This window comes from Amblyomma americanum, chromosome 1 (genome assembly GCF_052857255.1).
Source record: "Amblyomma americanum isolate KBUSLIRL-KWMA chromosome 1, ASM5285725v1, whole genome shotgun sequence".
Lineage (NCBI taxonomy): Eukaryota > Metazoa > Arthropoda > Arachnida > Ixodida > Ixodidae > Amblyomma > Amblyomma americanum.
The window spans coordinates 62,042,838-62,054,435 of NC_135497.1; the positions used below are offsets into that span (position 1 = coordinate 62,042,838).

Here is an 11,598-nt window from a genome sequence, read left to right on the forward strand (position 1 = left end):
GGCGGTCATTTTCAGTGGCCCGCCCAAAGCATCAATTCTCCAATCAAAAATAACATGCGAGATGGGGACAACCCCTTGGGTAGGGCTTAGCCTCGAACCCAGTTTCTTGTTAACAATACAAACTAAATAAACAACAAAAACGTCACCACTCTCTCTCAAGTGAGAGTATCCACAGGCTCTCCCTTCGGAGCTAATCCTTGCCTCAGGCATGCATACCGCCACCAACCATCGGTCCGCGTCGCTCGTCAGCAACAGCGGAGGGGGCGAAAGCGCCCTCGATGCTGCCGCGCTACCGACGGCGGGACACAGCTAATAATCATGAAGGGGTTCGTCTGTCGCTCCGGGAAACCAGATTAAGGGTCGCCCCTGTCTTCCCACATTCTTGGCGAGTCTTGCCTGTCCGCCATGACAGGTGTCTGTCACGGCCATCCTGGGAATGCGCTTTTGTTCACTTGCGCCTGTCTTTCCACATTCTTGGCGAGTACTGCCTGTCTGCCTGACAGGTGTCCGTCACGGCCCTTCTGGGAATGCGCTTTTGTTCACGAGGCACCGCGGGAAGCTGTGGGTGCCTTCCCGGCGATAGCCCACGTCGTAAGGGGGTGGAGGGGGGGGTCCGTGCGTCAAGCGACAATTTTCGTTCCCGGTATGTACTCGGGGCTCTCGCTTATACTGGGGAGCGGTTTCCGCGTGTGCCGGCGTCCTGCTTTCTGCAAAGGTATGCAGCTGGAAAAGAAGGGCGGCCTTACACGCCCCCTCTAAGAGTATAAACCCAGCTTGCTATCAGCTCGTTTATGCTTCCTAACAAAGAGGCCGCAACACTTTCACCTTACAAATGTCAGCCCTCCCGGGGCAGGGTTTCTCCTGGGTATTCAGATCTTCGAGAACCAAAGCAAAGAAACAATCAATAACAAAAAAGCTACAAGGCACAACATTGGTGCATGCTGCTGTACAGTTCACTGAACGGGCAGCCACATCATGCACTGCGCAGAGTACACATTTGAAGCACACACAAAGCCACATTGTTCATCACTGTTCACAAGTCTGCGCACAACACTCACGGGCACCGTTCTGTGCAGACGCCAGGCAGAAGTCTCTTCGTAAGTGCCCGACTTCAACACACGGCACCCTGCTCATCGAGCGTTGGTTGAGTGGGAACATTCACGCCTTCTCGAGGCTGGCATGGTGGTACCTGACTCCCATGTCAAGTTGGGGAGCCTGGATAGCGCATTTGTGTTTCTATTCTTGGTGCATTTCCAATGTTTCACTGTTAGGTTATAACGCTGAAGTGGCAGCGCCCATCTAGCCAATATTGCCCCGTGTGGAGTGCACGTCGTCAAGTATGACAGGGGGTTGTGGCCAGAGACGACATTGACCACGGCGCCGAAGAGCCAATATTCGAGCTTCTCTTCTAATGCGTGCTGCACGTGGTCTGGCCTCTCATGCGTCACAAATGCAGTAAGCGCTTGGCTGTGCGGGTCCATCCGTACCTGCCAGTAGGCACGCCTTATATCCACTAGCGTGATAAACTGCGCGCGGCCGACCCGAAAAATTAGCTCCTGTGAGTTAGTCATCGGAAACGCATCTGAACGAGTTCCTGCATTCAAATTTGGGTGGTCAATATGCATTCGCATTGACCCATCTTTCTTTCCCCCGCGCACAACTGGGTGTGCAAATTCACTTTCTACAGGATAAATTAATCCTAACTTAAGTAACTCCTCCACTTGGCGGCTTACTTCTTTCTTGAGTAATTCAGGCACCCGATAAGGAAAAGCTTTTTTCGGTTTGAACCCTTCTTCTAGCTCAATTCGGTGTACGCCTACTTTTGCCAGTCCCGGCTTGCCATCGAAAAGTGAGCGGTGCATTGTGAACAGTCTTCGCACTTCATTCTGCTCCTGCTCCCGTAGGTGGGCTAACTTTTCTAATGGTATTAGGTCCTCGTCTAGTAGCGGTGGCGCAACTTGTGGCGCGCACTCTACTTCCCCAAACTCATGATCTTCATCAAACACCACCCCAATATGGCTCACCCTCGCATAGTACGGTCTCATCCGGTTGGCGTGCACCACTGATCTTTTTCCCTGTTCGTTCTCTACCCGATACGAATGTTGCCTCTCACACCCAATTACTGTGACGGGACCGAACCACTTCGGGGCCATCTTAGTGGTGCGGTCTGTGTCAAAAATGAGCACTTGATCGCCCACGTTAAAGACTTTGTTCCGCGTCCTTCTGTTGTAGGCTTCTGCGTAGCTAGCCTGTCGCACCGTGCTTGTGAGCCCAGCCACACTGGCCGCTAGCTCAAACTTTTCCCGTAGCTGTTTCAAGTATTTAGCTGGCTCCTCCCTTAGCGTCGCTGGTACACTGACTTCTCCTGCTCACGTTTCGCGAAGAACTGTAAGCGGACCTGTCGGGTTTCGGCCATACAAAAGCTGAAAGGGTGCTACGCCAGTAGTGTCGTGGGGAACTTCGCGGTAAGCCCACAACACAAAAGGGAGCAGCTTATCCCAATTATGCGGGTCCTTTTCAAAGACATGAAAAAGCATATTCTTAAGCACCCGATTCCACCTTTCCACGGTGCCATTGCTTTCAGGATGTTCTGGGGTAGAAAATCGAGGGGAAGAACAAAATTTTTATAGCATCAGTTGCGTGAGTTGAGCCTTAAAATTTGTTCCCTGATCCGAACAGATTGTCTGCGGAATTCCGGTTCGACTGAATATTTCTAAAAGGGCGTCACACGCAGCCTTTGCAGTCAGGGAACGAAGGCATACGACTTCTGGTCATCTCGTGCATAAATCGACAAGGCACAGAGCATATTTGTGACCCCTTCCAGATGGCGTGTCAAGAGGCCCTATGACAGCTACGTTAACAACCTGAAAGGGTGTTCAGGCCGAGTCAATGGGGTGATGGGTATGTTGTCAGTGTGACGCCGGTCTGAGCGTATTTGGCACCCATGACAAGACTGGCAGTACTGTGAGATCTCCTTTTCCATACCAGGCCAATAAAAGTTGTACTTTATGCGGGCCTTGGTCTTCCTTGGACCCAGGTGTCCACCCCACAGCGATTCTTGCGCCAAGGACAGAACTTACTTTCGTCTTTCTTGCGGAAGCACCAGTTGTCGCACTTTAGTGCCCGCTATTGAGTCCTAATGGTGTAGAATTCCCTTAGTAACGAACATACCCGCCTTTCCGTGCTTAGAATTTTCCCATGCCTTCCTCAAGCTCTCGTCAGCGAGCTGCGCTGCTCGAAACATTTCTCGCTGGCTAGACAGTGCCACTGCATCTTCTGTCCCAGGTGGCTCTGCTTCGTCTCGCGGAACGTCATCATTTGGTACCCTGCCAACTTCGCATGCCAGTGCCTCACACTTCTGATTTGCCGCATTTTTAGGTTCTTGATTCGCCGCCATACTGACTGTAGTACTAGGACTTGTTGTGAACGCTCTATTGCTGTGCTTCCTAAGCAGCTGCCAGTCTTCTGACGACAGCAAACAGTCCACCCCCTCAGTAAGCTCATTGGTGAGGGCACATACTATGCCTATCTTTGGATCGTCTGCGATTGTTCCTTTAAGCGATATTCTTAGAGGAACCGTCGCCATTTCGCCTGAATAGATCTGCCGAAAGCCGACACTAGCTTCACTGTCCCCGATGGTTCCGCCAGCGCCTGCGGTAGTATGCTCTCTCTTATTACCGTGATTTCACTACCCGTATCAAGCAATGCCTCTGTGCAGACGTCTCCGCATAAAAGCACTACGAACTGTAGTCTCGATGCGGCTACCCTTGAATTTTGCATAGGCATTCCTACTTTTGCAGTTAAAACCGCGCCTTGGTTTAGCGCTGCGTTCTTTCCTTCTGTCTCATCTACCAGCGCGACCTTTTGCACCCTCCGCCTGTGCCGATATGCTTGTTGCTGGCGCGGCTAATTTGCTGCTACACGGGGGCAATTCCTAGCAACATGGCCCAGTCCATGGCACTGGTGGCACTTTACTGCGGGTTTTTCAACATTACCCTGCTTTTGGCCCATTTGCAGTACTGGCACTGTAATCTGTCTCGCAGCCCGCCCTTTACCTTTTGCTTGCTCGAAGGTCTGTAGGGCCTTTGATATTTCTTTAGGCTTCAGCCAACTCTCTCCTTCTCGAAGGCGCACATATTCAATGCCCTCCGGGCTGAGGCTTGCCTTAATGCGATCGGACACCATGAGATCGGTCAAAGCCTCTTTTGAGTCTACCTCTCTAGCCTGGATGTAGTACATTAAATACGTTTTCACGCGAGACGCAAACTGAGCCCACGTTTCCTCCTTCGTTTTCGCTGCATTTTCAAATCTCTCAAGGTACTCAGTAGGAGTGAGTTGTAATTCTTCTAGAACCGCTGTTTTTACAGCCTCGTAATCAGTGCATTTGGCTCGGTCGAGGTTACGAAGTAAGTATCTGACTCGCTCTGTCAGTGCCGGCAAAATTAAGTGCACTCGGCTACTGTCTGGAACATTGAAAGTAGTGAAAAGCTTCTCCTCCTCCTCAAACCACAATGGTACATCTGCATCGCATGGCATTCTGTAGCCCTTAAGGACTTTCGCACATTGTGATATTGAATTTGAGCCTATACACCGTTCATCACTCTGTCCCGACCCAAGCGGTGACATTCGACCATTCGACAGCCCAAGCTCCATCTGCTTAAGTGCCAGTCGCTCCCTGGATTCAATTTCACGCATTCGTAGTTCCATTTACATTTTTAACTCCAAACGGCGAATAGCCATTTTTTCTGTATCAGTTCCTGTAGCGCCTAGCAACAATGTCTGTCTCTGGTCGTCGGCTTATAACCTGCTCTCCACACTGAAATCATCCTCCATATTCGTTCCCTCGTTCTGATCCATCCCCGTTTCTACACCGCCCTCTAGCGATTGCTGCTCCTGGCGAGGATTCGACCTCATTTCATTTCATTCTCAGGATTAGATTCGCTATCTTTAGCGGCTAACGTTCTCCTCGTATCGACCATGGGCCTCACAAACTAACCAACATACCTGCCTCAACAAAACGCAAGAAATCCCTCTCACCCGGCGGAGATCTTCTGTTGTCTGCCGCCCGGAGCCCGGATGATGTGTCCGTTCCACCAGCGTTGGCAGCAGCCGAGGTGGAGTCGTCCCTTGACAGCTCCTCGCTGCTCCGTGTCGGATGGCCTGTGGTTGTCACTGCGATGCCTGGCCTTGAGATGAGACGCGCCGAAGCCTGTCGTGCTGCTCCAGTAGAATTTCAAAAGGTCGTTTGTTTCTTCGAGGATGGTTCACAAACCCTTCCTCTTGTGTCGTTCGGCTTGGAAGATAAACAGGAGGCGAGCTTGTAGATGATGACAGCAGAGCATATATTTACAACATACATATACAGAGAGTTAAACTGGAAAAAGCAGAACTGAATTTACAAAAGAACAAACTTTGCACTACTTTACTCATCGACCAGGCAGGTTAGAGCCTAAGTAGCATCACATTACATGCTAAGCATGGAGCCTCAGCTCAGACTGGACTCGACTGCATCCGTTTACATGCGCTTTTAAGCACCTGATTAACAAAGGACTAAGGGCGGTCATTTTCACTGGCCCGCCCAAAGCATCAATTCTCCAATCAAAAATAACATGCGAGATGGGGACAACCCCTTGGGTTGGGCTTAGCCTCGAACCGAGATTCTTGTTAACAATACAAACTAAATAAACAACAAAAACGCCACCACTCTCTCTCAAGTGAGAGTATCCACAGGCTCTCCCTTCGGAGCTAATCCTTGCCTCAAGCATGCATACCGCCACCCACCATCGGTCCGCGTCGCTCGTCAGCAACAGAGGAGGGGGCGAAAGGGCCCACGATGCTGCCGCGCTACCGACGGCGGGACACAGCTAATAAGCATCAAGGGGTTCGTCTGTCGCTCCGGGAAACCAGATTAAGGGTCGCCCCTGTCTTCCCACATTCTTGGCGAGTCTTGCTTCTCCGCCATGACAGGTGTCCGTCACGGCCATCCTGGGAATGCGCTTTTGTTCACTAGCGCCTGTCTTTCCACATTCTTGGCGAGTACTGCCTGTCTGCCATGACAGGTGTCCGTCACGGCCCTTCTGGGAATGCGCTTTTGTTCACGAGGCACGGCGGGAAGCTGTGGGTGCCTTCCCGGCGATAGCCCACATCGTAAGGGGGGGGGGGGGGTCCGTGCGTCAAGCGATAATTTTCGTTCCCGGTATGTACTCGGGGGCTCTCGCTTATACTGGGGAGCGGTTTCCGCGTGTGCCGGCGTCCTGCTTTCTGCAAAGGTATGCAGCTGGAAAAGAGGGGCGGCCTTACAAATACGTTACATTCGGCTGGTGATCACTGCAGCGTCGGGAGAGCTGGACGGAGACTCCGCTCCGGTGGCTGTGAACACCGCAGCGTCCGCAGGAATGCTCCGAGCATTGCGCCCGAAAGTGGTCCGAGGAGCCACACCGCCGGCAAACGCGCTCCATATCTCGGTAATTCCCATAGGCTCGACACGGTAGACTTCGCGTAAACCATGTATTCAGGCCTGCCTGTCTCCGACAATCTGAAGATTGGTACTCGCAGGCACGGCGGCACCGCTTAAGACTATGGCTCTTGAGGAGCCGGCAATGCCATTGCGACAAAATACGGAACGCTCCTAGCGTGAAGAACATAGGTACGCTGGCCGTGTATACATCAACACATACCGCTTTTATATGGGCGAAGGTCCGTAAACATATCTTGAGAAAGGCATTTTTATCATTCACGCCAAAAAAGAGCCCATTTAATGCTAAAAAAATCGGGGGCATAGGCCATGCCTGCACAGTATAGTAGAAAGAAACCGAAAATGTGCACTAGTTATTGGGAATTTTACTGAAAGATTTCCTCGCTAATTCGCGACAAAATCTCTTATGATGCAGCGCGTCACTCATCGCATCAAATGTCACGTTTCTTTAATGAAAAATCCCGCAAAGAACCGAGAAAAGTGGCGAGAAAATGTGCTGTCGCTGCTGAATCGCCACACAAAATGTAGCCAGAAGGGTGTGTCGAGCCCTATGCGAAAAAATTGGCGTTTGAGGAAAGGAAATGGCGTAGTAATTGTCTCGCATATCTCGGTGCACACCTGAATCGCGTCGTAAGGGAAGGCAGGAATGTGGGAGCGAAAGAAGGAACAGAAAGAGGTGCCGTAGTGGAGGGCTCCAGAATAATTTCGACCGCCTGGGGTTTTTTTAACGTGCACAGACATCACACACGGCCGCCTTTGAATTTCGCCTCCTTCGAAACGCCGGCGCCGCGGTCCGGTGGTGGTGGTGGTGGAAAACATTTATTTACGGCTGTTTACAGGAGAGAGTGGCGACTGGCCTTAAGAGCCAGCCCCTTAGAAATTCTAGGAGAGGTCTCTAGTGGGGGACCCCTCTGGCTTCCGCGGCAGCTCAGGCCCTAGCGACGAGGGATATTTGGCGCTCTAACATAGAGCAGCCAAGCAGGGCAGCCTCACAGCTCGCTCGGGTAGGTGAGGAGAAAAGGGGGTAAGCATAGCCGTTTTCATCCCCCATGTGAAATGGCTAACCAAAAGCTAGGAGCGTTGGCTTCTTCGCTTATATACCAACACGGTAATGTGCCCAGCAGCCAGGTCGGCTAGTCGCGTGGTCCCACTTCAGCCGTATGCCGTATGGTGTGGCACACGAACGACCTTGAGCTGCCGTTGCCTAGCAACGCCGCAGCCGCGCTCTAACAGAAGGCGCCGCCATCTACGTCGCTTCCGTCGCCGCTCACTCCACTAGGGGTGGTATTACGGATCGCTGTCCAAAAAAGTCTCAATTTTGACATCGTGACGTCAAAATGACGACACCGCCATATGCCAATGAGGAAGGTAACCCGGTGCTGTAACGGCCGTTAAGTGGTGCACGGCTCCTCTGTTTGGCACGCTCTAGTCTGCAAGTTACGAGAGCCAAGTTGTTGGACAGATCAGCAGGGCCATCCGTAATGGCGGGGTATGCTAGTGGAAGAAGGAAGGAGACACTATACTGAGCCGCGTTGTGAGCGGACTGGTTCCAGTCGTCATCGCCCGTGTGTCCAGGGATCCTCAGGTGGCGGATGCGCACTCTGCGTGTTGAGATGGTATAAAAATTGAAAATTGTTTTTTTTTTTTAGGAAAGAAAATGGCGACGTAACTGTCTCACATATCTCGGTGGAAACACGAACTGCGTAGTAAGGGAAGGGATAAAAGAGCGAGTGAAAGAAGAAAGGAACAAAAATTAATGTGGATAAGCTCAGGAATCCGGGACATGCAAAGCGAAAGACGTCGGCATTCACTGCGTTCATTGGCGTTGGCGTTGACATTCTTCTTGACGGCGATGGCTTTGAGGAAAGGAAGGGCGCATAACTGGCTCCCTGAATATGCGGACACCTCATACGTACTTTGATACATCTGGCGATGAGGAGAGAGATTTGGTCTGAATGCATTAGCGCTGACAGCATTGTGGCTGACATGCGGCACTGCAGCAATATCTAGGCCGCAGCGTTCATTTGGTGATCAATCTCTCGCGATCAACTATTAACTGCATGCCACCTCCCAGAGTGGCAGGGAGGGTACGCTGCCTATCCAGTGTGCGTAACGCAATCAAAGCAGGCTTTTTCAGTTGGACACTAACACCACGTACATGAAAGCGAGAATGAGGTCTCCCCTGACCCACGGAGCCGGTTGTGCGCCTTTCCTTTCGTGAAAATGAACCGCCTTCACAAAGTTGTCAACGCCAATGAACCCTACGAACGCCGTCGGCTCATTTTTATTTTGTTTTTTGAGAAAAGGAAATGGCACAGTAATCGTCTCACATATCTCGGTGGACACCCGAACCATCTCGTAAAGGCAGGGATAAAGGAGGGAGGGAAAGAAGAGAAAACTGAAAATTGGAAGATGGATTTTGAGGAAAGGCGCGGAGCTGGGCAGCGGCGGAACACCTGTGGCTCTCTGCTACTAGTGGCGCATGCGCAGTAGTGACTAGGAAGCAAGAGAGAGAGAAATATCCGCGGCTAGGCGCGCGTTGTGACGTCATGTGCCTCCTCGGAGCACCGCCACGGCGACATTGCAAGTTCGCGGCCAGTAAAGCTTTCGCTTTAAAAGGTGCCGTAGTGGAGGGCTCTGGAAAAATTTCGACCACCTAAGGATCTTTAACGTGCAGTGACATCACGGGCGCCTTAGCGTTTCGCCTCCACCCAAACGCGGCAGCCGCGGTTGGGTTCGACCGCGTTTAGATTGAGGAGACAGAGTTTCTATGGAGCCCAAATTCTAGATGAGCAGTGCGTTTAAGAGCAAATCACTCTGAGCGATAAGCAGGCGGTGGAGGACTACCTTCAGGGAAGCGAACTGCCCAACTCTGGGGCAGGTGAAGGTCCGCCTGTCAGCTGTGTGGAGCTGACACTCTGCTGCGAAGGCAAGAAGGCCATCTTTGAATTTGATGAAGGTTTCTGAGGTGCGACTGAAAAACTAGAGGAAGCTAGTTTTGATCAGAAGACGGGCACAGAACAGTCTAGATCAATTAAAAGGAAAAGGACAAGGACCAAGAAAAAACGGATAGATTGCCAAGCCCTAAATTCAGCTGCGCAGATGGAAATGCGGCAGAAGGGAAAGAACATCCTTCCCTCATTGGAAAAGGAAAGGGCACGTTTTCCGACGAGAACAGCGCAAAATGCTTCAAGGGGCATCGGCCTCCAATAAGAGTCAGACCGCGCACGCCTGACAAGCACGCGTTGAGAGAACAGGCAAAGCCGCCTAGGAGGGATCAGAAGGCAGTGGGTTGCGCGACACTCGGAGCATGCGAGCGTAGGGATCGCGCAACGGAGACCACACATACAGGATTGTCTGGGGCGCGCACTTGAGAAGAAAGACGGGTCCTTCACTTTCGGCGCTGTATTCTACGAAGCGCGCAGGGCGAAAGGGTAGCCGAACTTCGGGCTTAGGGCGAGAACAAAAAGCTGCTTCTTGCGCTCGTCGCAGCACATTACACAGTGTCGGCTCTTCCGTTTGCATGCGGTACCAAGACCTGAACGCATCGAGGCTTTGTAGAGATGACAGTAGCGATCAGGAATTGGTTTTTCCAGTAGCTTTTTGTTACGAGTGCACAGCAGTACAGTCAGTCAGAAAGACTATAGTCGGGTACAACTTTAGAAGACAGGAGAGGCCCCGCCCAGATGACCGAAGCGCAGCAGCCAATTGTCTCCGCGACTAAAGAAATAGTCCCGCTCAAAATATAGACTGCTTCTAAAACGCGTATTTCTCTGTATAAATGAGATTTGTGTATCTTGATGAGTGGTTTTGTAAAACTATCATGATGCAAATGCTTCAGCACATGCCGGATCGCGTGAGAAAAATAACTCCGTGCCTTCTACAACGCTGTGCGTCGTCTGCTACGGAGCGAGATCGACGGCACCGGGCGTGTAATTACAGAACAGTCTGGCTCAATAGCAATGGATTCATATGTACTTTTTGTGTGTTTTCACAAGCTTATTTTTTTAATGTCTGAGGCTTATTTTTCAATTGCTACTTGTCTTTTTTTGCGGTTGCGAACCTACAATCTCGTGAGTTCACGCACGTTCGCGCACGGCATTCCGTATCTCTTTTCCGCCATGGAGCCCAGCGAGGTGACTTCGGAACGCGAGCCTTTGTTGCCGAACGAGCCTTGTGTCGCATCGATGATCACACCACCAAGGAGCCTCGGCAAGAGCAAGAGCGGCGGCATCCTGGACAGCGATTCACGCAACATGATCTTCCACTGCTACACGTTTTGGCGTAATAGGGAGCCTGAACGCAGCGTAGAGGAGACGAGCAAGTTTGTCGCTGACATGCTCGGTGTTAGCGAAAGGACTGTGTTCAGGGTGAGGAAGGAAGTTAAAGCTTCGCATTTTTCGGGTGGCAAACTGACGACGCCGTCCCGAAAGCGCCCACGCAATGCGGAGAAGAGAAGACGCAGCGCGAAGTTTGACAGCTTCACGTTGTGCGCGCTGAGGTCATGTGCGCCCGATTTCTTTCGCCGCAACGAGATACCGACGGTCGAGAAGATCACTATCGAGTTCTCGGAACGTATGGAACTCCCATCATTAAGGCGGTGGACTGTGCGTCGCCCGTTTGCCGAGATCGGCTTCAAGCACGAAAAGAGAAGCCGCAACTCGCTGCTTATCGACCGGGATGACATCACCGATTGGTGGAATCGCTACCTCCGGGAAGTGGAGCGCTACCGAGACGAAGGCCGAAAGATCTTCTACCTGGACGAGACATGGGTGACGGCGGGACACACTCGGTCGATCGTGTGGACAGACACCGTGGTGCAGAAGCGCGGACGCCTGTTCGCTCGAGAAAATGGCCTAACGACGGGTCTAAAACAAACTTCTGTGAAAGGCCAGCGCCTGATCGTCACGCACATTGGCAGCGAGGTTGGCTTCGTCGACGGCTGCTTGGATGTATTCCGAGGCCAAAAGGCAGGCGACTACCCCGAGCAAATGGACGGCAATCGCTTTGAGGGCTGGTTTAATGGTGTTCTGCAGAAGTTGCCAGCTGGTAGCGTCATTGTTTTAGACAATGCACCTTACAATAGCCGGCGAGAAGAGAAATTGCCAACGACGGCCTGGAAG

At 51.8% G+C, this 11,598-nt stretch overlaps 1 pseudogene; it reads right to left on the reverse strand.

Moving 5' to 3' along the window:
- Positions 1-1,158: 1,158 nt before the first annotated feature.
- LOC144115806 (uncharacterized) lies at positions 1,159-6,475 on the reverse strand (annotated as a pseudogene).
- Positions 6,476-11,598: the final 5,123 nt, after the last annotated feature.